At 39.4% G+C, this 24,597-nt stretch overlaps 1 pseudogene across 1 annotated transcript in view; it reads right to left on the bottom strand.

The window, feature by feature from the left end:
- LOC143564487 (uncharacterized) overlaps positions 1-23,919 on the bottom strand; it is a 30,394-nt pseudogene extending 6,475 nt beyond the window's left edge. Inside the window, exon 1 of the transcript XR_013140879.1 lies at positions 23,497-23,919. The product of XR_013140879.1 is annotated as an uncharacterized LOC143564487 (transcript). The remainder of the gene's footprint in view (positions 1-23,496) is intronic.
- Positions 23,920-24,597: the final 678 nt, after the last annotated feature.

Below are 24,597 nucleotides of genomic sequence, written 5' to 3'. Positions count from 1 at the left end.
ACCTCCAAAGTATAAAAGTGAAAACGGGGGATGAAATGTACTCACATGAAATAAGTAACTTAAAGAATAGTTTGCGATAAAACAGGGGAAAGGTAAGTTCAACGGGCAAGACCTAGATTAAAAAGGGTCTTGAGTTAGTAGATGGTTTTAAAAGCTTTAAAGTAAAATAACTTGACAAGTAACATAAATAATTAAAGTTTGAAGGCTAAAATGTAAACACATAAGGAATTAAAGTATTGATTTTGGAACTCGAAGTCGGGTCTTGGTGTGCTATTTATTAGTTTTTACTTAACCGTTGTTAAGTAAATATTTGAGTACAATTGCAATATTGCAAAGTTAAATAGATACCAAAACGAAACTTTACGAGTGTTCAGATATGTCGGTTCGAGTCTTGATAATTGGTCAAGCTCAAAGCCGAGGTTCCAAAATGTTATGAGCTAACTCAATGAAATCAAAAGAAGCTTAACCAAGTGTGTAGTTCTATTAAGAAGAACCTCGACGTCCGTTAAGCAAGTGTTTGGTTTTGTCGGTCCAAACTTGTTATAAGATCAAGTTAGATCCAACATACCAAGTGTTTTGAGAAAACAATTTAAAATTAGTTTATAAAATAGTTTTAGAGAAAATATGAGATTCGGTGGCTCAAAACACACTAGTGTGTCTTAAGCGAGTGAACTAGGTTTAGTTCGGTCTTGGTTCGGTCCTTGACTCGGAATAAAACCGAGGATGGTTGCCACATACCCAATACCATAGAACTTATTAAAATGAACTTAGAAATTATAGTACACAATTCATACTTGTAACATATTAATAAATCATTTTAGATAGAGTTAAGTGCCATTTTAGTACCTGTGGTTTTATCAACTATGCAACTTTAGTACTTTTTTTGAATTTTTCGTAACAGGCTACTCCATGTTTCAAAAACTGACCATTTTAGTACTTTTTCGTAACTCCGTTTAATTTGTCCGTTAAGTCAAGAGCATATTGGTAACTTTAGTTTTTATCACTACATGAAAATTGACCTTTGGTCACACGAAAAAAGTGTGGCCGTAGGCCTTTAGCCACACACTTTGGTTCAGGTCATATGTGACCAAAGGTCGCAACACCGTGGGTATGATATGGCCACACACAGTTTTTAGTGGCCTTATGTGATTATAAGTGTGGCTAAAGGGTACATGCATTAGTTGTTGGCCATCAAGAAGCCTCTCCAATATGTGTGGCTAAACGGTAGAAAATGGCCACATGACTATTTACTATGAGTGACCATTGCACGTATAGAGCCACATGAATTCATGTTTCAGCCACATGAATTTTATAATAATGTGGCCAATAGGGTTGTGTTAAGCGTGCATTGTGACATATACCGTGTGGATATAGCAAAGCAATGACCACTTAAATTTAATAATAGTGTGGCTAATTATATCATATAGACACTGTATATTACATTAAAAGTGGCTAACAATGTTTACTTGCCACTCAAACACTCCTTTGTAGATTATAGTGTGGCTATTGTCTACCGTTTGTCACACATAATGCTTTTCGTAATTAAAGTGTGGTTATTGTCAAACTTTTCGTCACACATAGTGAGGTATTGTGTGGCTAATCATATCATATAGACACTGGAGGTTATTGTCAATGTGGCTAAAAATGTGAACTTGCCAGTCAAACACTCTTTTGTAGTTTGTGGTGTGGCCATTGTCTTACCGTTTGTCACACATAATGCTTTTCCTAATTTAAAGTGTGACTATTGTTAAACTTTTCGTCACACATAGTGATGTCTTGCGTGGCCAATCATATCATATAGACACTGGAGGTTACTGTCAATGTGGCTAAAAATGTGAACTTGCCACTCAAACACTCTTTTGTAGTTTGTGGTGTGGCCATTGTCTTACCATTTGTCACACATAATGCTTTTGTAATAGAAAGTGTGGCCATTATCATACTTTTGGTCACACATAGTGATTTTTCCAATGACCATTTGATCTCGTTTCTCCACGCAAACAAAAACCAAGTGATGAAAGTGTGGCCAATGGCTAGTGTGGTTATTTTATGCCATTTGGTCACACATGGTGATTTTTTTATATGACGTTTTATATGATTCTGTCACACACACAAAAAACGAAGCAAGCATGGTGTGGGTAATGGTGATATATAAAATCACGAGTTTTCGGTGTGGCTTTGTCACACTTTTAGCCACACATAATTTGTTATCTCCATCAACTTTGCTACCCTTTCGTCACACAACAATGTTTTTGTTGTGGCTAATTGTCATTTATAGACTCTAATTTTTGTAATTTGGGGTGCGAATATTGTCTTACTTTTGGCCACACCTATTTAATGTGTTCTATGTGGCCAAATAGTGTGTAATTAGGCAATATATAATTATTTTTATTTTTTGTGCAGTAATATAAAACAGCTGTAAGCAAGCATGACAAAACAAAATTAGAAACAAATTATATTAACAATAATATTCACTTAAGCAAATGTATACATCTTTTTGTAAGATATATGCAAAATATCTTACAAAATACAAAATAACGACTACCTATATACTAGCTAAGGCGTCGGTTTTCTTGGGTACTACTCATTGTCTTCTGTTTGGTCACCCTGTCTATTGTTGTGTACTTTTCCTTTGGCTTCTTGCCAGCTCTGTCTGGTTCTTTTGAGGATGGGAGTGGTGGTAGCTGGAACAACATAATATGAAAAACAAATATGTATAATTAATGTCATATTTTGTAATTGAATAGAACAAAATAGTAGGCCTGTAAACAAACCAAACGTTCGTTGAACTGTTCGTGAAACGTTCAGCGGGAAGTTCGTTTATGTTCGTTTATTTAATAAACGAATGAACACGAACACAAAATTTGTGTTCGGCGGGAACACATGCTCCGTTCGTTCATTTATGTTCATGAGCGTACGTTCTTTTATGTTCGTTTATCTTTGTTCAATTATGTTAGCTTAGATTATAAACAAAGGAACATAAACGAACACAAGTGTTCATTTTTTAAAATAAATGAATCTGAACATAGATATTTGTTCGGTTAAGTTTTCATATAGATTTAAAGTTAAAAGGGAACAAACCTCCTGGTCACATAAGATCAGGTGTTCTGGCCAAACAACAAAATTACCAGTTGCGTTACCAACAGTCATAGTTTCACCTGCCTCTCAAGGAATAATTGCATGTTCCTTTATGGCTTCTTCAATACTACCTTTATAGCAACCCTCCGGGATTGCTTTTCCATGCAACTGTTGTGGAACGGTGACCAATGAACTCTACCATGTGCCACCTTGTTACGCTTGTCATGCACACACAAACGACACTCATACACCTATAAACAAGCATGGGAAATTAATATGGCTTAGTTGAAGTCAATATATAAGTACATACCCATGGATATGCCATGTTGGTGGGAAATTAACAATGTTTCGTGCAATACATACCTCTATTTCAGAATGTGGGGAAGCTTCATCCGTAGATACATCAACCTCTTTTATGGGTTCTCCGTTTTACCTAAAAAAAAACAATGAATCAGCTTATGGATGGAAATCAATCAACAATTAAAGGGAAAACTGAAATTACCAAATACTTACTGATGGTTTTTTTGAGCCGTTACTATCCGTAGTGTGGTCAACATTGTTCTCTACAGGCTTCATTGGTAATATAAAAGAAATTGGAATTGTTAGACTTATTTGGTTATAAAATATAAAAACTGAAATTGCCAAATACTTACTGATGTCGCGCTATGGTAATCGACTACTATTTGGTCAACATTTTTGTCCACGGACTTGGACTGCAATTCGGTAATAGAAAATGAACACACTCACATTGGAAACGAATTATAAAAAGTACCGAATTTGTCAAATACTTACTGATGTCGCGATCTGGGGAGCGGGTACCGTTTGGACAACTATTTTATCCACAGACTTGGCCTACAATTAACTTATGCAAAATCACCACACTCACATGGAAAGTTAATTATTAAAAAAAATCAATCAAACTGTCAAATGCTTACCTGAGGAGCGGATTCTTGTTGCACAGCCTCACCTGAGGTAAAGATGTTTCCCACAGAACTGGCCTACAAATCAATTTATAAGGTTATGGAAAATGAAAATTCACATGGAAAGTTGTAATAAACAAAGAAACTGTCAGATACTTAGTGGTGCTGGCATTTTATTTTTCCCCACAGCACTAGTACTTTGGTTAGAACCTGTCACACACCCCGAACTATGGCCTAGGCGTATGACACATATGTTGGTACCACATTTGTAAATAAATCAGAGTTATGTTTAATTAGCGGAAGACTTATAAACATGCGGATTTAAGTTGTAAATATTTACATACAAAAGACGGGATATAAAAGTTTCCCGTTTAGTGTTAAAGAATTACTTGTTTATGTTTTACAAAAACCACCATTAATCATATTTAAGTTTAAAACAAAAGATCCGAGCTATCGGATATCTATAGCACTTCGACACTCCAAGCGCTATCCTTGTTCACATGCAAAATGTAAGAAAATACGTCAGCATTAGCAACGAACGCTGGTGAATATGCTGACGCTAAAAATATTTTCTTTAATTAATTACCCCTCGAGACTACGTAGGCCTCGGCCCAACGTGGCTTAGGAATAATCAAGTTAAAACAACACAATTTATAAACTCAAGTCTCTATACTCGGTTACCCCAGCGAAACACCGCATCGTTCGACTAGTTGAGTGCCTATATGAGTACACAAGGTCATACTCCCCGCAGGCGAGCGTAATTGTGACCAGGTGTGGTGTGCCCACCACATATGAAAGGATACAGACAAACGTACACGATAGCCTGAGGCTAGTATATATACCCTTGTTTATAAACGTTTTAGAGACACTTAGTCTCATGTAAAGTTTTTCATATAACACGTTGACTCATTTGAAAATAAGTTTGTAAAAGTTGGGGTGTATTCACCTTTTGATTTGGATCGGCTTCAATCACCGTCCGAGGGTCTTTCCCATTGCTATCTCGCACCTATAGTACGAGTATAACCAATTGTTAGTCGGATATACAATCCGGCTTAAGACCTTTAGTTTTATTTTATAAACTTTACCTCGATGAACCTTTAGTTCAAAATTTCTTTTACTTAAAAACCTTTAGTTTGAAAGTAATTTATAAACCTTTAGTTTATTTATAAAACCCGACGTTTCTTCTTCTCTAAGAAACGTATTCTTTTCTTTTATCATTTAAGAATAGTTAATTATTACTTAAACAATATTTTCATAAAAAAGAGTATATATATACTTACACACATATATATATTTTTCGATATTTATTATCTTATCTTTTATTCTTTTCTTTGTTATGTTATGTTTCTTTTCTTTTATCGAGGTATCGAGTATAACCTCGACTTAAGGTTTAAGCCTTTATAATATTTTATTATTGTATTCACCAGCGTTACGCATACCTTTATAGGCTTATGGAAACCCTAATGATTCCGGCAGCACTCCAACGCCGCTTGGTCTCATTTGCCTTCTTGATCAAAACTTCCCTTCTCGTCACCATCCTTTTAGTACGCCAAATGATAAACACCAAACTTCAACACTCTTTGACACGCCTTTCGAGACTCATCGCCATGATATTGGAAATTAAAAAACGCCTTCTTGGTTGATATGTGGGTGGAGGGTGGCAGGAACTACGAGGAAACGTTGGCACGGAAAACTAGAAATCGGGCACGCTTTTCGAGGTGGATCGTTAATATGATAGTAGACTTCTAGAGAGATGTTAGAGAGAAGTTTGTATGTGTGATTTGAGGTGTGAGAAACAAGAACATGTGGCCTTCTATTTATAGGCAAATTTTGGAGCCCATCGCGATACGCGATGGCCTCCTTGGCCAGCCCGTCGCGTATCGCGACGTAGGCTTGGACAGTCACCACGTAGACCTGCCACGTGGCTACACGTGGCAGGCGTTGTGCCGCGTGGCGACACGTAGCGGTCCGACTGCCACGTGGTAACACGTGGCAACACATAGTGCCACCGGTTGCCACGTGGCACACGTGTCACAAACAGTCAGGCCACGTTATCGCGATACGCGATGACGTTGGTTCAAAGGTGATAGCGAATCGCTATTGACTTCTTCCAGAAGCTTTTGACCAAGCCCTTCGCGATACGCGATGGCTTGTCCTTTTGTCCCATCGCGTATCGCGATAGGACAAGAAAACATAATTTTCATTTTAAACCTTGGAGTTTGGAATTTGGCATATTTGATCCCTAAACTTTGGAAGTTTAACATTTTTGGCTTGAAATTTACGTGATGTTACATTCTCCCCACCTTGAAATAAATCTCGTCCTCGAGATTGCTTTACAAGAACAAATGGGGGTATTTCTTTTTCATTTCCGATTCGAGTTCCCATGTATATTCGGGCCTTCTTCGTGAGTCCCATTTAACTTTCACGATTTTCAATGTTTTTCTTTTTAATTTCTTTGTTTTTGAATCTTCTATTTGAATTGGACGTTCCACGAATTTTAAGTTTTCATTTATTTCGACGTCTTTTATTGGTATAGCTAAAGATTCATCGGTTAAACATTTACGCAGATTCGAAACATGGAATACATCGTGTATCCCTTGCATTTCCTCGAGTAGTCGTAATCGGTATGCAACAGTATCAATTCATTCAAGTACCTCGAAGGATCCAACGAATCGAGGACTTAGTTTTCCTTTCTTACCGAAGCGAACAACGCCTCTCCAGGGCGAGACTTTCAAAAGAACTTTGTCACCAACATTGAATTCCAACGGTTTACGACGGACATCGGCGTAACTCTTTTGGCGATCACGTGCCGTCTTAAGGCGTTCTCGGATTTGGAGAATATTGTCGGTGGTTTCTTGGACTATCTCGGGTCCAGATAATTGATTGTCTCCAGTTTCAGACCAGCACACGGGCGTTCTACATTTACGAGCATATAACGCCTTGAATGGTGCGGCTTGGATTCTTGTATGATAGCTATTGTTATACGAGAATTCCATTAGGGGTAAGTGGTCATCCCAACTTCCGCCTAAATCGATCACACAAGCGCGAGGCATGTCTTCCAACGTTTGAATTGTCCTTTCGCTTTGCCCATCAGTTTGTGGATGATAGGCGGTGCTAAGGTTGAGCTTTGTACCTAAGTCTTGTTGGAAGCTTTTCCAAAAATAAGACGTGAAACGACTATCTCGATCAGAAATTATAGACAACGGTACTCCATGCAAGGCAACGATGTTGCTCACATAAATACGCGCTAGTCTATCCATAGAGTATGACTCATTGATGGGTATAAGGTGTGCGGATTTTGTCAATCAATCCTGTAGGTTCCCAGCCGGATCACACAAGAATATCTCGTAACACGAGGGTGCGGAATCCCCACGTAATACGATACGAGCGTAAGATAGATAATACGTTGAATCGATAAATTAAACTCACGGAACAATACTAATAAACTCGATTGTATTGCAACACTTCAACACGTGATATCAATAATCACTAACATACGTTCGGAAAAACTGTATCACGATAAGCCGAAGTGGAGGTTTAAATAGACCTCGATAACTTCGCCTAACATACTAGGCGAATTTGTCATAACTTCGCTTATTCTCCAAGTTCGCCTACATATTAGGCGAACTTATACAAAACAATATTCAAAACCAAACAAACAATCTAAAACGATTACAGACATATACAAAACACAAGATACTGAACTACTGACATTATGCACCAACAGACTCTCCCTTGGCAGTAGCTTCATATCTCTATCTTCATTCTCGTGTCTAGTAATCCCAAAAATCTCGTGCCACCCGTCTTCAAGCATGAACGCCATGTCTTACACAGACAGAGACCACCCTCTGGTACTTCTTGGCTTCATCTTTCCACGCAGGAATGTAGAATATCTTCTTATCGTTTAGTACCTACAAATCAGCTTGAGACAAATTTACCAAGTGCATGGGATCATACACTCTTAGAATCTCCTGTTCGTCCTCATCTTCCATAAAAGCTTCAGCTGTTTGACTATCAACGTACCACCACTTGAGACTCTTTAAAACATCCTTGGGCATTATCTTCATCGGCACTTCTTTCAAACACCGAATCGGCTTATATTTCATCACCATCCAAGGTTTGCCATCAGCTCGCATTCTCCTTTCCTTATCTTCAACTAACTTCCCTTTCTGAGGTTTTAACAACTCAAACTTCTTCTCTTTCACGCTTTCTTTCCACACGATCTTCCCAATTATTCTAGCCATATTGTCATCACTCCTATTAATCAATCTCAATTTAGCCAAATCCTTCACCTCACACTCAGGCAAGGTATTGAGCGATCTCAAAGTCCTCTTAAAATACTGAATCCCATCAAAGCGTTTAATCACAAATAACTTTAACTGCTCATCATACAGCCAGCAAATAATACCTTTCTTCGACTCAGCATACCCCTTGATATTGTAACTCTTTTTGAACATTGTTGGAACCGCTGGCTTCTTTGTCTTAACAAACCACTGAGCATAGCCTTCTTTCCATCTCGGCTGTTCTTCCCACTCAGACTCATCTAACACATCCATATCTAGACTCACATTCACCTTGTCAACATCTGGAATATCATGTTCTACACTATCATCCACAATCTCACCTTCTTCTATCTCACTATCAATCAGAATCTGTTCTCCTATCTTTTCAATCTCATCAACAGTTAACACATCATCTGTTAAATCATCATCATCGCCCAACATTTCCTCATCATCAACAACAACGACATTCTCACCACCTGATCCACCTGATGTACCAGTTGACTCCCCCTGAGATGTGGAAGTCCCAAGAGTTTGTTCAGTTCTTGGCAACTCACCACCTGCACCTTTCGATGCATTGGGATCATCGTCTCTATCTTGTCTCTTCTTGGTTCTCAACTCGTCGCCCTTGCAGCTCGTCTCCCCCTGAGATGCTAAGAACTCTTTAAGGGCATCAAATAATTTACCGTGTTCAACAAGGAGGGACGACTGTAACTGGTTCTCTGCCACAAGTCTCTGGATGGCATGAGTTTGGATGAGATTAATTCTTGACTGTTCAACAACCAACCGTTCAAGAGCTGCTATCCTCTCGGAATCTGATAAAGTAGCATCAAAATCAAACCTTATGTGAGAAATGTCTTGAGCATACGGTGGAGGAATGCCCAAGCTAGCTGGAATATCAGAAGTAGTCTGAAAAGTAACTGCGGGTGGTATTGAAACAGGCATCCCCGCAGTAGCAACCAACGTTGACTCAACAAATCTTGCAACAACTTCCGATGGAGTGACAGTAGGAGGTGGCAAGGAGACTATCTCCGGTGCTGTAAATTGAAACGTGGTCGGAGGAACACCAAAGGATGACGATGTGGTCACCACGGGAACACTTGAGGTAATCGGTACTGTCACAGTCATAGAAGCAGGAACCATAGTCATACCAGATAACGAGGGTGGAGAGAAACGAACCACCCTTGAGCTTTCACCAACTCCTGAACTTTCACCAGCTCTGACCTTCTTCGATCTTCGTACCAACTTGTCTAACTCCTCCTCATAGTCAGATTCACTGTCATCCGAGTCTTTCTTTCTCTTGCCATGTATTCTTTCTTGTCTGACCAGAATCAGTTGTGCTTCAGCAATATCGTCAGTGGATGAGTCAGAGTCGGTTCTCTCAAAATCCGCCACAGACGTAGTGACCATAGAAATATTCACACCAGATGCCTCAGCTACTGGGGCTCGAACCTCAGCAGCTGGATCAATTTGTTCCATGTCAAAGAACCCCTTGCCCTCCAAAGGCGACTTCAAGATCGACCTGTTCTACCGGAGCTGCAACAGGATCAGCAGGCAGTGCTTGCTGTACCACAAGTGGTGGTTGAACCACAAGAGGTGATTGAGGAACATTAGCCTGTTGCGGTGCCGGGTCACGAAATTCATCTCCTGGAGGAACAATATAAGCAGGATTCACCAAATAACCAAACAAAGCAGTGTGTCGCGGACGAAGTTCTGGTTTGCTACAAGCACTTGATGACCTACATTGCGCAAAAATTCTCTTACTTACACTTTCAACATAACGGATAGGACTTCGTTGAGGCAGCGTAGGGGCTACGTGATTCAGAATCATCTGTAGGAATCTCGGGTACATCAAAAATCTTTCCCTGGCGACCGCGCGTCTCTGACGATCAATTTCATAAAACACCATCTGACTAAAGCTGTAGGGCTTGTTGTAAGTCAGGGCAGTTATTGCAGATTGCATTGTTGCCCCCATACCGTCTGTACCAGCTTTACGACCCGACATGCACACTATCATCACGTGCATCAGAAACCGCCACTAATCTAATAAAAATCCCTTTCTCCGTTGAGTGTCACCTAACGGACCCGAATAACCCATACGCAGAAACGCACCATCTCTGAATGGAGCCGGAAAATCTTTTGGATCATTTGTAGTTTCAACCCGAACTGTAAAGCGGCCCTTATTTGATCTGCCAAGAACTGTACCACCTGATTGTTCACTGTAGCGCGCATAACCGGAGGATCAACTCTACAGTCATATTCTACCGTTCGCCAAAAGTCTTCGATATTTGGTAGTGAAATGGGGAGAGTAGTCGTGATGGCGTGAAAAATACGTGAGCTAACGAGGAATGAAATGATCTCACGATAGTCGTCTATACCACTAGCATCCGGATCCAAAGTGATATACATGTTGTGACCCGGAAAGAATTGTCGGTTGTTGTCACCACCTTCGTCACCACCAGCCCCTGCCACAGTAGCCATATCTGCACAAAAAACGGTCTAAGTTAGAACATTGACATAGCAGATCATAACTTCGCCTATTACCATGAGCGAAGTTATGAAATCTTTTATGTTTAACTTCGCAGAACCCAACTTCGCCTGAGTAAACTGATCAGAACACTTAGGTAAAAATTTCATGTGCAGGCGAAGTTAGAAATATGACGAAGTTGAGGACAACTTCACCCTAATCCCTAACTTCGCCTGAGAACAAACCAGAAAACTTAAACAAAATATTCTTGAGGAGGCGAAGTTAAACATATGGCGAAGTTGAGTACAACTTCGCCTAAACCCTAACTTCACCTCCATCTGAATCGTCGTATTACGGAGATCCGATCATGGTTTTGTTTGGTAGTATTTGAGAATGAAAACATGAAAATATTGTTCAATTGAGATCTAGAAGACCAAATGGGTTACAAACACAGTAAAAACAGATAGTTTATCGAGTGTTTAAAGGGTTGCACAAACTATGTCACAAATCGGATCACCAAGGCTTCTGATTATCACCATTAATATGAATTACAGGTTAAACCGATCCTACACACCTTTATCACGGACAAAAAACAGATAATAATGAGGTTTCGATTCAAGGTATCGAGGGTTAAAGTTTGAAGATACTTTGACTCGTTTGACCACCGAACCCCTCTTATAGTTAGAAGCAACCACATAGGCGAAGTTGTGTTAAGTTCGCTCATCTGTTAAGTTCGCCCAATATTAACTTCACCTATAGTCAACCTGGTGGTTAACTTCGCCTATTAGATTACCAATTAACTTTGCCTATAGTCAATTTACAAACAGAACCTTATAAAATTAATCAAAATGCAACACGCTTTTAAAATCCTCCGTTAAAAATTTAAACTTTACGATCAAAGAACCAAGTAACCTTGTTTTAAACCATAAGACAGAATAGGCAATGAAAATTTTAGTAATAAAATAAACGGGATCAAATTTCAGTCTTGACGAGAACCTGCATGTTTTGGAAAAGATCCGAAAAGGAATCATACTAATTAAGTGGTTGTCACATAGATCCATGTTCAGCGGTATTATGACTTAAAGAAACAGGTTGTAAGCAGCTATAAAACTTAGTATGGTTTTCATCGCGTCTGTGATACGGATTAGGTTCAATTAAGCTCAAACTTTAGATGGACATCACATGAGAGATTGTGATGCCTCCTATCTATTCTCAAAGCATATTTTGCTTTCCCCATGTCACCCCGAGTTGACTTCGACCCGTTGTGTCTGATTAAACAGTACGCACACATCGATCTTTAGAGTCTTCTTCCCGTTCCTTTTTTTTATGCTTGAAATATTCTCTCTTGCCTCTTTCTTGATATTTGAAACAACATAAGCTTCAAAAGGCTTAACAATATACATGTTTTTTTTATTAATAAAGACGTTAATACAGCTTCAAATTGTAGACAACTGCAAGTCCCGAATCTGGATCACTGCAGGTAGTTGACACTATCTTCTCGAGAATCAGAACACTCACGGGCTCGTGTATGACTGGGTAATCACTTTTCTGCCTATCATTCGGAAAGATGTACATGGAGACATGCACAACTCAGAATGATTCTCCACATTAAATCGAGAAGATTTAGTTTGTATCACTTCTACTTTTACGTACCATAGAAAGCTACCATAACATACAATGACTGTTCTTGAGTCCTTTAGGCCTAATAACTTCACCAGTTAAGCACACAAAAACAGTTTTCTATCACTTTCCAAGGTTGGATCAATTTTCTTTTAAACATTGTATTGAAACTTCTTACGAAGTTATAGACTTGAAAAATTATATCATCTCCCAAAAAAAAAATTTTAAATTCTATCGCCCCGATCAAGTCAAAGTCTTCAGGTAAATGGCTATCCTGAAGATCCAATGGATCAGCTGGACCGACCACATACGAGTATGTGTCCTTCTAACTAAGTATGAACGACTATTTTTCAGCGAAAGAATAAAAGCCTATCATAAACCACCCCGGTCACTTTCAGTCATCTGGTTAATGGTTATCCTTAAAATCTACAAGTAGAAGTAAGGACCAAACATATCCGAAGATATGTCCTTCAAACTTAAGCAACCGACATAATTTTAAGCGATAGTGATGTTTTTTTTTAATAAACCAGGTTACTCAGGATGGATCATCCCATTAAGCTCAACAAGATTTTGAAAACGGGATCGGTCAAACGCTTTAGTAAAAAGGTCGGCAAAATTATCCAAAGAATCAACATTTTCAAGCACAATTAATTTCTTCTCAGCACAATCCCGTATAAAATGATGACGAATGTCAATATGTTTAGTTTTGCTGTGTTTGACGGGATTGTTAGTTACTAATATTGCAGCAGTGTTATCAATGCAAATAGGAGTTTGAGTGAAATTCAGACCATAATCGCGCAATTGCTGTTGTATCCATAGAACCTGGGAGCAGCAGTTTGATGCTGCCATGTACTCTGCTTCGCAGGTTGAAATGGCTACTGAGGTCTGCTTTTTGCACTGCCAAGACACCAATCTTCCTCCGAGAAACTGACACCCACCCGTTGTTGACTTCCTGTTCTGATTGCAACCTCCATAGTCAGAATCTGTGTAGGCTACCAAATCTAGTTCTCCCCCTTTCGTATACCACAATCCCAACTTAGGCTTGCCTTTGAGATACCGCAAGATTCTCTTCACTCCCTTTATGTAAGATTCCTTCGGGCTTGCCTGAAAACGAGCACAAAGACAAACTTCAAACATAATGTCAGGTCTAGATGCAGTTAGATACATTAAAGAACCTATGATTGCTCGATATTGGGTGGGATCAACGTCTTCATCACTGTCAGAATCAGCACCCAGTTTGTGGTTGACGCAAACTGGAGTGTCAAATGGGGTGCTATCGTCCATCTTGAAGCGTTTGAGCACATCATGGACATATTTCGTTTGATGAATAAACATCCCATCTTTCTTCTGATCTACCTGCAATCCCAAAAAGAAAGTTAATTCGCCCATGGCGCTCATTTCAAACCTCTTCTTCATGACCGCTTCAAATTCCTGACACATGGTGACTTTTGATGCAGCAAAAATGATGTCGTCCACATAGACTTGAACGAGTAGAAAATCTCCCCCTTTTCTCTTGATAAACAACGTGCTATCGATCTTTCCTCTTTCGAACCCATTCTCAAGCAAGTAATCGGACAAGGTTGCGTACCAGGCACGAGGGGCCTGATGTAGCCCATATAAAGCTTTACTCAGTTTGTACACATGATCAGGAAAATCTGGGTCAGGGAAACCCGGAGGTTGTTCAACATACACCACCTCATCGACTTTACCATTAAGAAAGGCACTTTTCACATCTAGCTGGAACACTTTCATCTCTTTGTGTGCAGCAAATGCCAAAAATAGTCGAATTGCCTCCAATCTTGCCACAGGAGCAAACACTTCGTTGTAGTCGATTCCTTCTTGTTGATTAAACCCTTTTACTACCAGTCTTGCCTTGTTCCATATGATTATCCCTTTCTCATCTCTCTTACATTTAAAAACCCACTTTGTACCGATTGCATTTACGTTCTGTGGTTTTTCAACTAATTTCCATACTTCCATCTTCTCAAACTGTGCTAATTCTTCTTGCATGGCTTCAACCCATGAGCTATCCTTTAGAGCCATTTGCTAATTCTTCGATTCAATATGGCTGATGAAGCAGGTGTACAAGTATTCATTTATGATACCCGTGTCTTTAATGCTTGCGTAAACACATGTGTGTTCATCCAAACTTCTTCTTGTTTGAACACCGTCAGACAGATTACCTATCACGTTCTCCAAAGGATGATTTTTGTGAATTCCAGTAGTCTGAACCGGACCGACTTCCAGATTGTTTTCTGAATTTGAAGAGAGTTCATCAGTGTGTGATTGATGTTGAGAGTGAAATGGATTGTAGAATTCTTCTTCAGTGGAGGCAGCAGGAGTATCAACGGCACTTGACGAGGTTGTTTGAATTCATCGTATTGCGGACATTGCACAATATTTTCCTCCTCGTCATACAGAATATGTGAAGCAATTTTCTCATCAACTTCTGCAAAATCCAAGTAAGGCACATTAAAAGATTTGAATAGTTTATCATAGTCGAAAGCTTCAGCAGGTCCCATGCTAGGCCTTGGTGATTTGTAACTCGTAATGTCAGTATTACAGACCACCTCAACCTTGTTGTTCGATAAATTAAAGACTCTTCTCTTGGGAGTCCCAACAACATATCCGACTAAAATACCTTCGTCGGCTTTCTCACCAAATTTAGAGTTTGTCTTTAATATCGAACATGGGGACCCGAAAGGTTTGAGACCATTCAAGTTTGGCTTTCTACCATGCATAAGCTCATAGCAAGTTTTATTTAATCTTTTAACAGTTAAAACACGATTAAGGATATAACAGGCTGTGGCAACAGCCTCAGCCCAGAACACCACAGGAAGTTTAGCATCTTCCAGCATGGTTCTGACTCCTTCGATTAGCGTTCTATTCTTCCTCTCAGCTACTCCATTTTGTTGCGGAGTATACGGGGCGCTGTACTGATGTTCTATCCCTTTCTGTAAGCAGAACATCTGCATCTGATAGTTCTTGAACTCTGTACCATTATCACTCCTGATGTACTTAACCTTTCTCCCAACAATATTTTCAACCTTGGTAATCAAGTTAATTACCAACTGAACAGTCTCATCTTGTGCCTTCAAAAAGTATACCCAAGAGTATCGAGAGTAATCATCGGTTACAACCAAGCAGTATGACGTTCCACCTAGACTCTTTACATTCACAGGACCAAAGAGATCCATGTGTAGTAGGTCTAGGGTACTGACAATTGAGTTAACCTTCTTGGAGTGATGAGGCTTTTTGTGTTGCTTTCCTTTCTTACACAACAAGCATTGATCTTCAAAGTTAAAATTCTTCAAGGGAACTCCAAGTACCAGCCCATTCTTGACAATGTAATTCATTTTGCGAAGATGTATATGTCCCATTCTTCGATGCCATAAATCTGACTCAGACTTAGTTGCCTTTGACAGAAGACATGACTCTTCTGTTGTCATCTTAGTTGACCTCATATCCATTACATACGTGTTCTTTTCTCGTGGAGCTTTCATCACCACCTAGGCCTCTGGTATCATGAAACCAGGATAAAGAACGATTGCCTCATTTTTAGTAAAATGCACCGTGTATTCTTTGTCATAAATCTGAGATACACTCAACAAGTTATGCTTCAACTCTTACACAAAATTCACCTTCTCTAACTTCATTCTTCCATTCGTCACAGTTCCAATACCACTGATTCTACCTCCACTCTCACCGGCGAAACTAACCCTTCCTCTTTGAATAGATTTCCAGTCACGTAACAATTTCTTGTTACCAGTCATGTGCCGGGAACAGCCACTGTCAACGATCCACATATTGTTTACAGCCCTGTTTGACTGTTCCTGCACAATTAAAGAAATAGATTAAAATCTGGGGACCCAAGACCTACTGGTCTTGGGTCGATTAAATCTGTTGACCGGCATCCAGTACTTTGGTTGCCCAAAGTCAGTTTGAGGATGGTTTCTGTAAGTTCTGAAAGGAAACCTTCTAGAGGACTGGCTATGAGGCCATCCAAACCTTAGTGAATTAACTGAATTATAATTGTTGGTTTAGTAGTTGACTGGGAAAAAATGAGACTGATTTCTTTGAAATCTTGGATTAGTCCAATGACTGAAATTTGGTGTGTTCACATTCTTACAAGTATCATAATTAGTATTCGTTTTATTCTCAGTTTTCGGAGGCCTCATACCTCTAAATTTTCTCTGTTTTAGAGGACAATCAGCAATAAGGTGTCCTACTTTATTGCATCTGAAACAACTTCTGTTTTGAACTTTCGTCTCAACAGTTGTTGCAGATGTCAAGGTTGCATTACTACCCGTTTGTTTAACATATGGTGGGACGAACGGATTTAGGGAAGAATTCTTTTCATCGGGCTTATATTCCTCCCCACGTTTTAGTAACACTACCTCTTCTTTTATCTAACCCAATTCGGTTGACTTGTCCGAATTTGATGAGACAGAGCTAGGGACAGAAATCGCAACATTAGAACTTGACTTACTCGTTTCGCTTTTATTAACTTCAGTTTCTTTAGTAGAAATTTTGATTGGAACTGTCTGACTAATCTCAACATTCGCAGATTGCTGATTACTAGGATCATAAGTATAGTTATTGTTATACGGTGGTGGAACTTCAGAAAATCCAATTCCTCCTTTGTTAATCGGGGAACGTTGAACACTTATGATGTGATCTAGCATTGCTGAAGAATTTCTAAATTGTTCAATTTTTCTGTTTAGTTCCACCACTTTTACCTTGTAATCAACTATCTTTTTATCTTTTTCAGCAATTAGTTTGGTTTTTTCTTCTAACACTTCATAACTAAGATCAATTACTTGTATTTTTTCAGCTAGACTGGCTTTAAGACTTCTGATATCCTTTTCACTAGCTTTTATTTTTACCGAGTAACTGTTTTCTCTAGTTTTAGTATAGTGATGATCTTCTTTTAAGGTTTTAAATTGTGTGTCCAAACTAACAAACTGATCAGTTATTGTTTTCAATTGTTCAGACAGATTTTCACATTGTTCACAATGAAGTTCAGAACTTACCTCAGAGAGCTGATCGTTCACTTCTGCCATATATGCTTGATTTTCTCCCGTCTCCCTCTCACTTCCTCCAGTTTCGATGTTTACCAAATTAACCTGTTCGAACACTTCCTCAACTTGTATATTCCAGTTGTATCCACCATTCTGTCTAGATACCATAGCCCTATTTTCACTACCACCCCCATTCTGTTGTGCAGGCCTGTTTTGACTTCGTTCGACTCTCTCATTTGTACATTCCTTAGCAAAGTGACCATTTTGTTGACAGTTGTAACATCGAACCTTTGATTTATCAAACCCTGGTCTTTCTCCAACGAACTTTCTACCCGTTTTCTTCATGAATCTCTTTACCCTTCTTACTATCATAGCCATCTGCCACTGCAGGTCCATATCTTTCAAATCATCAGCATCGATCTGATCATAGTCTTCATCCAACGTTGCAGGGTCGACTATTTTACCTTTGATGTAGTTCTCATAGGATGCAATGAAGGATGCATAGAGAGCAAACTGCTGTTCAGCTGATTTAACACTCATGGGCATCTGTGAGTAGTTGTAGCTTGGAACATTTGACGAGAAATTTCCAGTTGTGGCTTGAGGTTTTGAAGGATTACTACCTCCAGCTACGAAACATACGTCACCATCCATATTGAGAATCACATGACCATCTCGAGTTGAGTAGTAGGCAGAGGATTCTGATTTTGAACTTGAGCTTGGAGTGACTTTCGCACCATACATTCCTGGATCCTGAACCTGATCAGTTGGTGTCTCCTTCCGAACCATGTTAAGCTCAAAATTTCGTAACTTATTTACCACTGTTTCCAAATCGATCTTGGCAAAGTCTTTATCTTCTCTTATCAGAATAGTGTACATTTCCCATTTCGGTGGAAGAGCATCAAGAAGTTTCTCTACTATCTCTTCTTCCTTGTATTCAATGGAGTAATTACTTAGTTCGGTCATCAAGTGATAATATCTTGTGATGATATCGTCAAGTGATTCATTTTTCAAATACTTGAATACCGAGAATTGGGTTTTTAGCAGCTTTGTCTTGGAAGCACGTATCCCCACATTACCTTCATATCTATTTTCTAGTGCTTCCCATAGCTCTCTAGCAGTTTTGTATTTCTTGAAGGTATGAAGAATCTCTTGTGGAAGAGCCATTGTTATAGCTGCATGAGCTTTACTCTCTGCCTCATACATTTTCTTTTCCTCCTCTTCCATCTTACTGTACTTCTTAATCTGTTCACGACCTTCAAACAAGGATGTTGGTGGAATGTATCCGTCTTGAATGCAAACCCACATCTTAGCATCTTGATACTTCACATACTGTTCAAACCGATCTTTCCATGCAACGAAATTGGTACCCTTAAGCATTTTTGGAGCTTTAGTTGCTGAACCGGCTTCAACCTCCATCTTTACCAGTTCTGTAATGTTTATTGAAGTCATAGTTGAAAGAAATACGACTCGAAATAAAAAGAAAGTACTTTTTGTGAACAGTGATCAAATAGCGAAGTTATTACAACTTCGCTTGAAGCTTAACTTCGCTTAACACTCAACCTCGCTGCTTCCTAACTTCGCCTCTTATTAACTTCGCTTAAACCTTATAAGTTCGCTTAAACCCTACGTAAGTTGACGGCAACTTCGCTTGATGAACACAAGGTTTGCAGGTTTTAATTGGATGTATTGCGAGTAATGCGGAGGTGCTTTGGGGTATATTTGATGGTGGAAGATGGGCAAGACACAAAAACTAAGTATTTCAACGTAAACTCGTTCCGCGAATAGTAGAACGGAACGATCTTAACACCCGTGTGATAATCCCGAACCACACAATCACGAGCAAACGCTCTGATACCAATTGTAGGTTCCCAGCCGGATCACACAGGAATATCTCGTAACACGAGGGTGCGGAATCCCCCACGTAATACGATACGAGCGTAAGATAGATAATACGTTGAACCGATAAGACAAACTCACGGCACAATACTAATAAACTAGATTGTATTGCAACACTTCAACACGTGATATCAATAATCACTAACATACGTTCGGAAAAACTGTATCACGATAAGCCGAAATAGACCTCGACAACTTCGCCTAACATACTAGGAGAAGTTGTCATAACTTCGCTTATTCTCCAAGTTCGCCTACATCTCAGGCAAACTTATACAAAACAATATTCAAAACCAAACAAACAATCTAAAACGATTACAGACACATACAAAACACAAGATACTGAACTACTGACATTATGCACCAACAGATCCACAATAACCCAAATAGCATTGTGTTGTCGAGTCGTTTTAAGGAGTTTGGTAATGAAATCCATGGTTATTAACTCCCACTTTCATACGGGAAGTTCGGGTTGCTGAAGCAATCCCGAAGGCTTTTGGTGTTCAGCCTTGACTTTCAAACAAGTTAAACATTTCGCAATATGCGAAGCGATGTCCTTCTTCATCCCATTCCACCAGTAGTTTGGTCTAAGATTTTGGTACATTTTGTCACTACCGGGGTGCATCATGTACTTGGACTTATGAGCTTCATTCATGATTTTCTCACGCAAGCCTCCAACGATTGGTACCCAAATCCTATTACTGAGTCTAAGGATACCATCGTCACCCTTGACTAGCAACTCAATGGTGCCGTCATGCTTTTCGTCGGAGATTTGATTTTCATTGATCGCTTGAGTTTGGTCAGATTTGATTTGTTCGAAGAGATCGACTTGAAGTTCTAACCTTAACGCTCGGACTCTTTTTGGCTTTTCGTGCTCTTTACAACTTAAGGCATCAGCCACAATGTTGGCTTTGCCTTCATGATAAACAATCTCGCAGTCAAAGTCTTTGAGAGTTTCCATCCAGCGTCGCTGGCGCATATGAAGCTCTTTTTGATCGGAGATGTGTTTTAAGCTTTTATGATCAGCGTACACGGTAAATCTTACTCCCTAGGGATAGTGCCTCCATATCTTAAGTGCAAAAATTATGGCGCCTAATTCTAGATCGTGAGTCGTATAATTCTTTTCGTGTACCTTGAGTTAACGAGAGGCGTATGCGATTACCTTCTTTTGTTGCATTAGCACACATCCCAAGCCGGAATGAGATGCGTCAATAAAGACAACGAAATCTTCGTTACATTCTGGCAAGGCCAGTATAAGTTCTTGGGTAAACTTTTGTTTAAGTATATCGAACGCCTCTTGTTGCTTTGTTCCCCATTCATACTTGATGTTTTTGCGAGTCAAAGAAGTCTAGGGAACGGCTATACGAGAAAAGTTTTCAATGAACCTTCTATAATAGCCGGCCAAACCCAAGAAATTTCGGATCTCGGTTGGTGACTTAGGAATATCCCACTTCGATATGGCTTCTATTTTAGCGAGATCGAATTGAATACCATTTACATTTATGACATGCCCAAGAAATTGCACTTCGTGCAACCAGAACTCGCATTTTGAGAACTTGGCGTACAACTTCTCGGTTCTAAGTATATCAAGTAAGGTTCGGAGATGGACTTCATGATCAGCTTTGGACTTAGAATAAATAAGTATGTCGTCAATGAATACGATAACAAATTTATCCAAGTAAGGCTTGCAGATTTGATTTATCATGTCCATGAATGCAGCTGGAGCATTAGTAAGTCCAAACGGCATGACCGTGAACTCATAATGTCCATACCTTGTTCAAAAAGTGGTTTTCGGGATATCCTCGGATTGGACTTTGAGTTGGTGATAGCCGGAACGAAGATTGATTTTGGAAAAGAAACTAGCACCTTGAAGTTGGTAAAAAAGATCATCGATTCGAGGGAGTGGATAACAATTTTTGATTGTGACATTGTTTAAAGCACAATAATCGATACACATACGCAGATATCCATCCTTTTTCTTGACGAAAAGAATCGGCGCTCCCCATGGTGATGAACTCGGTCGAATGAAGCATTTCTCAAGAAGCTTGTCTAGTTGTTTCTTTAATTCTTTCATTTCAGTTGGAGCGAGACGATATGGTGCCTTTGCGATCGGAGCAGTACCGGGAATAAGATCGATCCCAAACTCTACTTCACGATCGGGAGGGATTCCGGGAAGTTCATCCGGAAAGACATCAGAAAAGTCGAAGACTACAGGTACGTCCTTTATCTCCTTTGGCTTTGATTCTTCAGTGACGTAGGCCAAGAATGATAAGCATCCTTGATTTAAACATTTGTTAGCCCTAATCATGGAAATTATGCTAACTTGGCCAGCGTCTTTGTCCCCTTCAATTCGAATAGTTCGTTTATCGGGGGCTTGAAGTTCAACGGTTTTGCTATTGCAGATGATACGAGCATGGTTGTTGGATAACCAATCCATACCAAGTACAATATCAAAACCAGCAGGTTCCATTGGTAAGAGTTGGATAGGTAGAATATAACCAGCTAAATGAATTTTTCCGTTTTCAAGGGCTTCGGAGATCTTAATGATTTCGCCACTAGCAGTCTAGACGCTTAGAGTTTTATTTAACTTTGTTAGAGGTTTGTTTAATAGACTACAAAAGCTATAATCTATAAAACTTAAATTGGCACCCGAATCAAACAAAACTCTAGCATAGGTGTCGTTGACTAGAAACGTACCGGTAATGGTTTCCGGCATGTCAGCGGCCTTTTTCATGTCAAGTACAAAGACTCTTGCATTTCCTTTCTTGTTCTGGCCACTTCCACCCGCACCACCAGTCGCGGGTTTGTTCTTTGGGTACTCGAAGCTTAGATGCCCCATCTCTTTACAGTTGTAGCATGTCATCTTTTTCTTCCAACAATCAGCAGCAGCATGGCCCGGTCTTTGACAAGATTCACAGACGGTTGTTGAAGCATGTCTGCATTGCCCTTGATGGCTTTTTCGACAAGTCTTACAACATGGAGCGTTTGCGTTGAACCCAGATCGGCTATGATTTGCGCCCTTGCCTTTGTAGTTGGCGCTTCCTCCTGTTCTCCCTTGAGCGGTTGTCGTTGTAATCTTCTTGTCTTCTTCCTTGTTGCGGACCATTCCGCTCATCAGGTAACCAGCTAACTCCATCGCGGAGTCGGCAGTTTGAGGTAAATGAGATCTCACCATATCGTGGATTTCCAGCGGCAGTCCCCAAATTTATCGTGTAACTTTACTAGATCCAGGATTGACCAGTTGGGGAACCAAACGACAATACTCGTGAAACTTGCTGTTGTATTCTCGAAGATTCGTCCCCACGACCTTATGATTGAGAAATTTAGTTTGAATTTGGTTAGTTTCATGCATGGGACAAAACTTTGCCATTAACATAGCCTTAAACTCTTCCCAAGTCAGATTGTACATCACCTCTCTTCCTTTACTCATAATCATCGTATTCCACCACTCGAGCGCTTCTCCTTTGAACATGAGAGCAGAATATTGAATCTTCTCCTTGTCGGAACACTTGCTTGTTATAACAATCGTTTTCATTTCTTCAAGCCACCTCACGGTTGTGATGGCTCCATTATCACCATGGAACTCCTTTGGTCCATAATATTTGAAATCTTTAAACGAACATCCTCCGATATTGAGTTTCTTTAATTCTTGTCTAATTCCTCCATCAACATTCGATTCGTGAACACTCTCTTCGACACGAGACGGTTTCGGACGAGATTTTACGATTTATGAAAAAGATCAACGGAATGAGAATGTTTTGAGTGTTTCGATTGGGACCTAGCCATAGATTCTTCTCTAATCGCATCTTTTATCATTCTTTGGATTTGACTCATATATTTTTCGAGAATCGGTTCATCTTGTTTATTTACGGGGTCTTTCCCCTTTCCCTTTCTTATTTCTTCTTCTTTTCGTACACTTTCATTGTTATTACTTTGTTCAGACATTATCTTTTTCTTTTTCACTTATGTCTTTTAATATCTGAAATTTAAAAATTTTCTTTTATTAAACATATATCTTATTTCATATTAATATATATATATATATATATATATATATATATATATATATATATATATATATATATATTGATAAACCTATCTTTACATAAGAACGTTTCAACGTTCTTTATTATACACATAACACATATGATTACATTACACACATAACTTTCATATCACATCCTTCTCCATCTTCAATCTTTCATGAATTTCCTCACCACCTTGGTTAACTTGTTGCATTTTCTAAGAAGCGTTTCTCCTATCTTTTTCCCATCAACGACCATCTTCTTCCTCAAATCGTCCGACTCATGCAGGGCACAGTCCAAGTGTTCCTCATATGATTGTGGGACTTCATTGGGGTATCCATATCTTGGAGGTAGGTCGCGGTAACCCATCGTCACCATGTCATAATGATTCCTTGGTTCTGGATACGAGGATGTTGTCACGTCGAATGAATAGTGGAAGAAAGCTTCTGCATCTTCGTTTTGTTCTCGAATTTCGATGGCTTGCTCTTCTTCCATTGGGATCACGCCTTGAAACGGTGGAAAACTTGATGAAGCTTGGTTCTTGAGTTTCTCAAGATATTGGACATATGGATCAACAGAGCCGTAACTTGGGATTTGGGAAGTGAGTGATTCCTCCATCGGTGTTGATATCTCATTGGTATTATCGAGATACTCTTTTTTGGGTTCTTCCTCAGATTCTTCCTCGGGATTGTCACACCCTCAATTCCCACATGCAGGGTTTTACCGCGAGGCGCGTGACAAACCAGGATCTCAATCATTAGTTACAACAAACAACGTCTAAATATTTTAAATAAACTTTATTGTCTCATATTTGGGAAAACCATTCAGATTTAATTTCTTAATGTTTTAATATGCGGAAGCGTAACATAACGGGAAACATCCCTAAGAAAAACCAAATAGTCTAAAGTGCCCAAAACATGCGCAAGCCATAACATTATTAAATAAAAAGGTTCCAACTTATGATGCAATGTCTATTGGTGATCATGAATGCAACTCCTATCGTTGCACTATCAGCGACCTGAGAAAGACATGCTAAAATGGGTCAACACAACGGTTGGTGAGTTCACAGGTTTGAGTTTAAAAACAAGTTTTTCAATCAAACCATTTAGTATGTAAACAGTGTAAGTAGTAAAGCATTGATAATGTATGCATTAGTAATACCGCTAGTTAACTACGCTAGCAATCATGTTACTTTAGTGTGTGTACCATTGTGACCGAGGCTGACTTGTTAGTTTGTTTGCCACCCACGAAGTCTAATATAAGACTAGTGTGTTTCTAGTAAATGAGACGCCCGAC

The sequence above is a fragment of the Bidens hawaiensis genome, unplaced genomic scaffold (genome assembly GCF_021521415.1).
Source record: "Bidens hawaiensis isolate Kalapana, Puna unplaced genomic scaffold, B.hawaiensis_p1.1 tig00022007_1, whole genome shotgun sequence".
Lineage (NCBI taxonomy): Eukaryota > Viridiplantae > Streptophyta > Magnoliopsida > Asterales > Asteraceae > Bidens > Bidens hawaiensis.
This window is presented reverse-complemented; position numbering and strand designations above follow the sequence as displayed.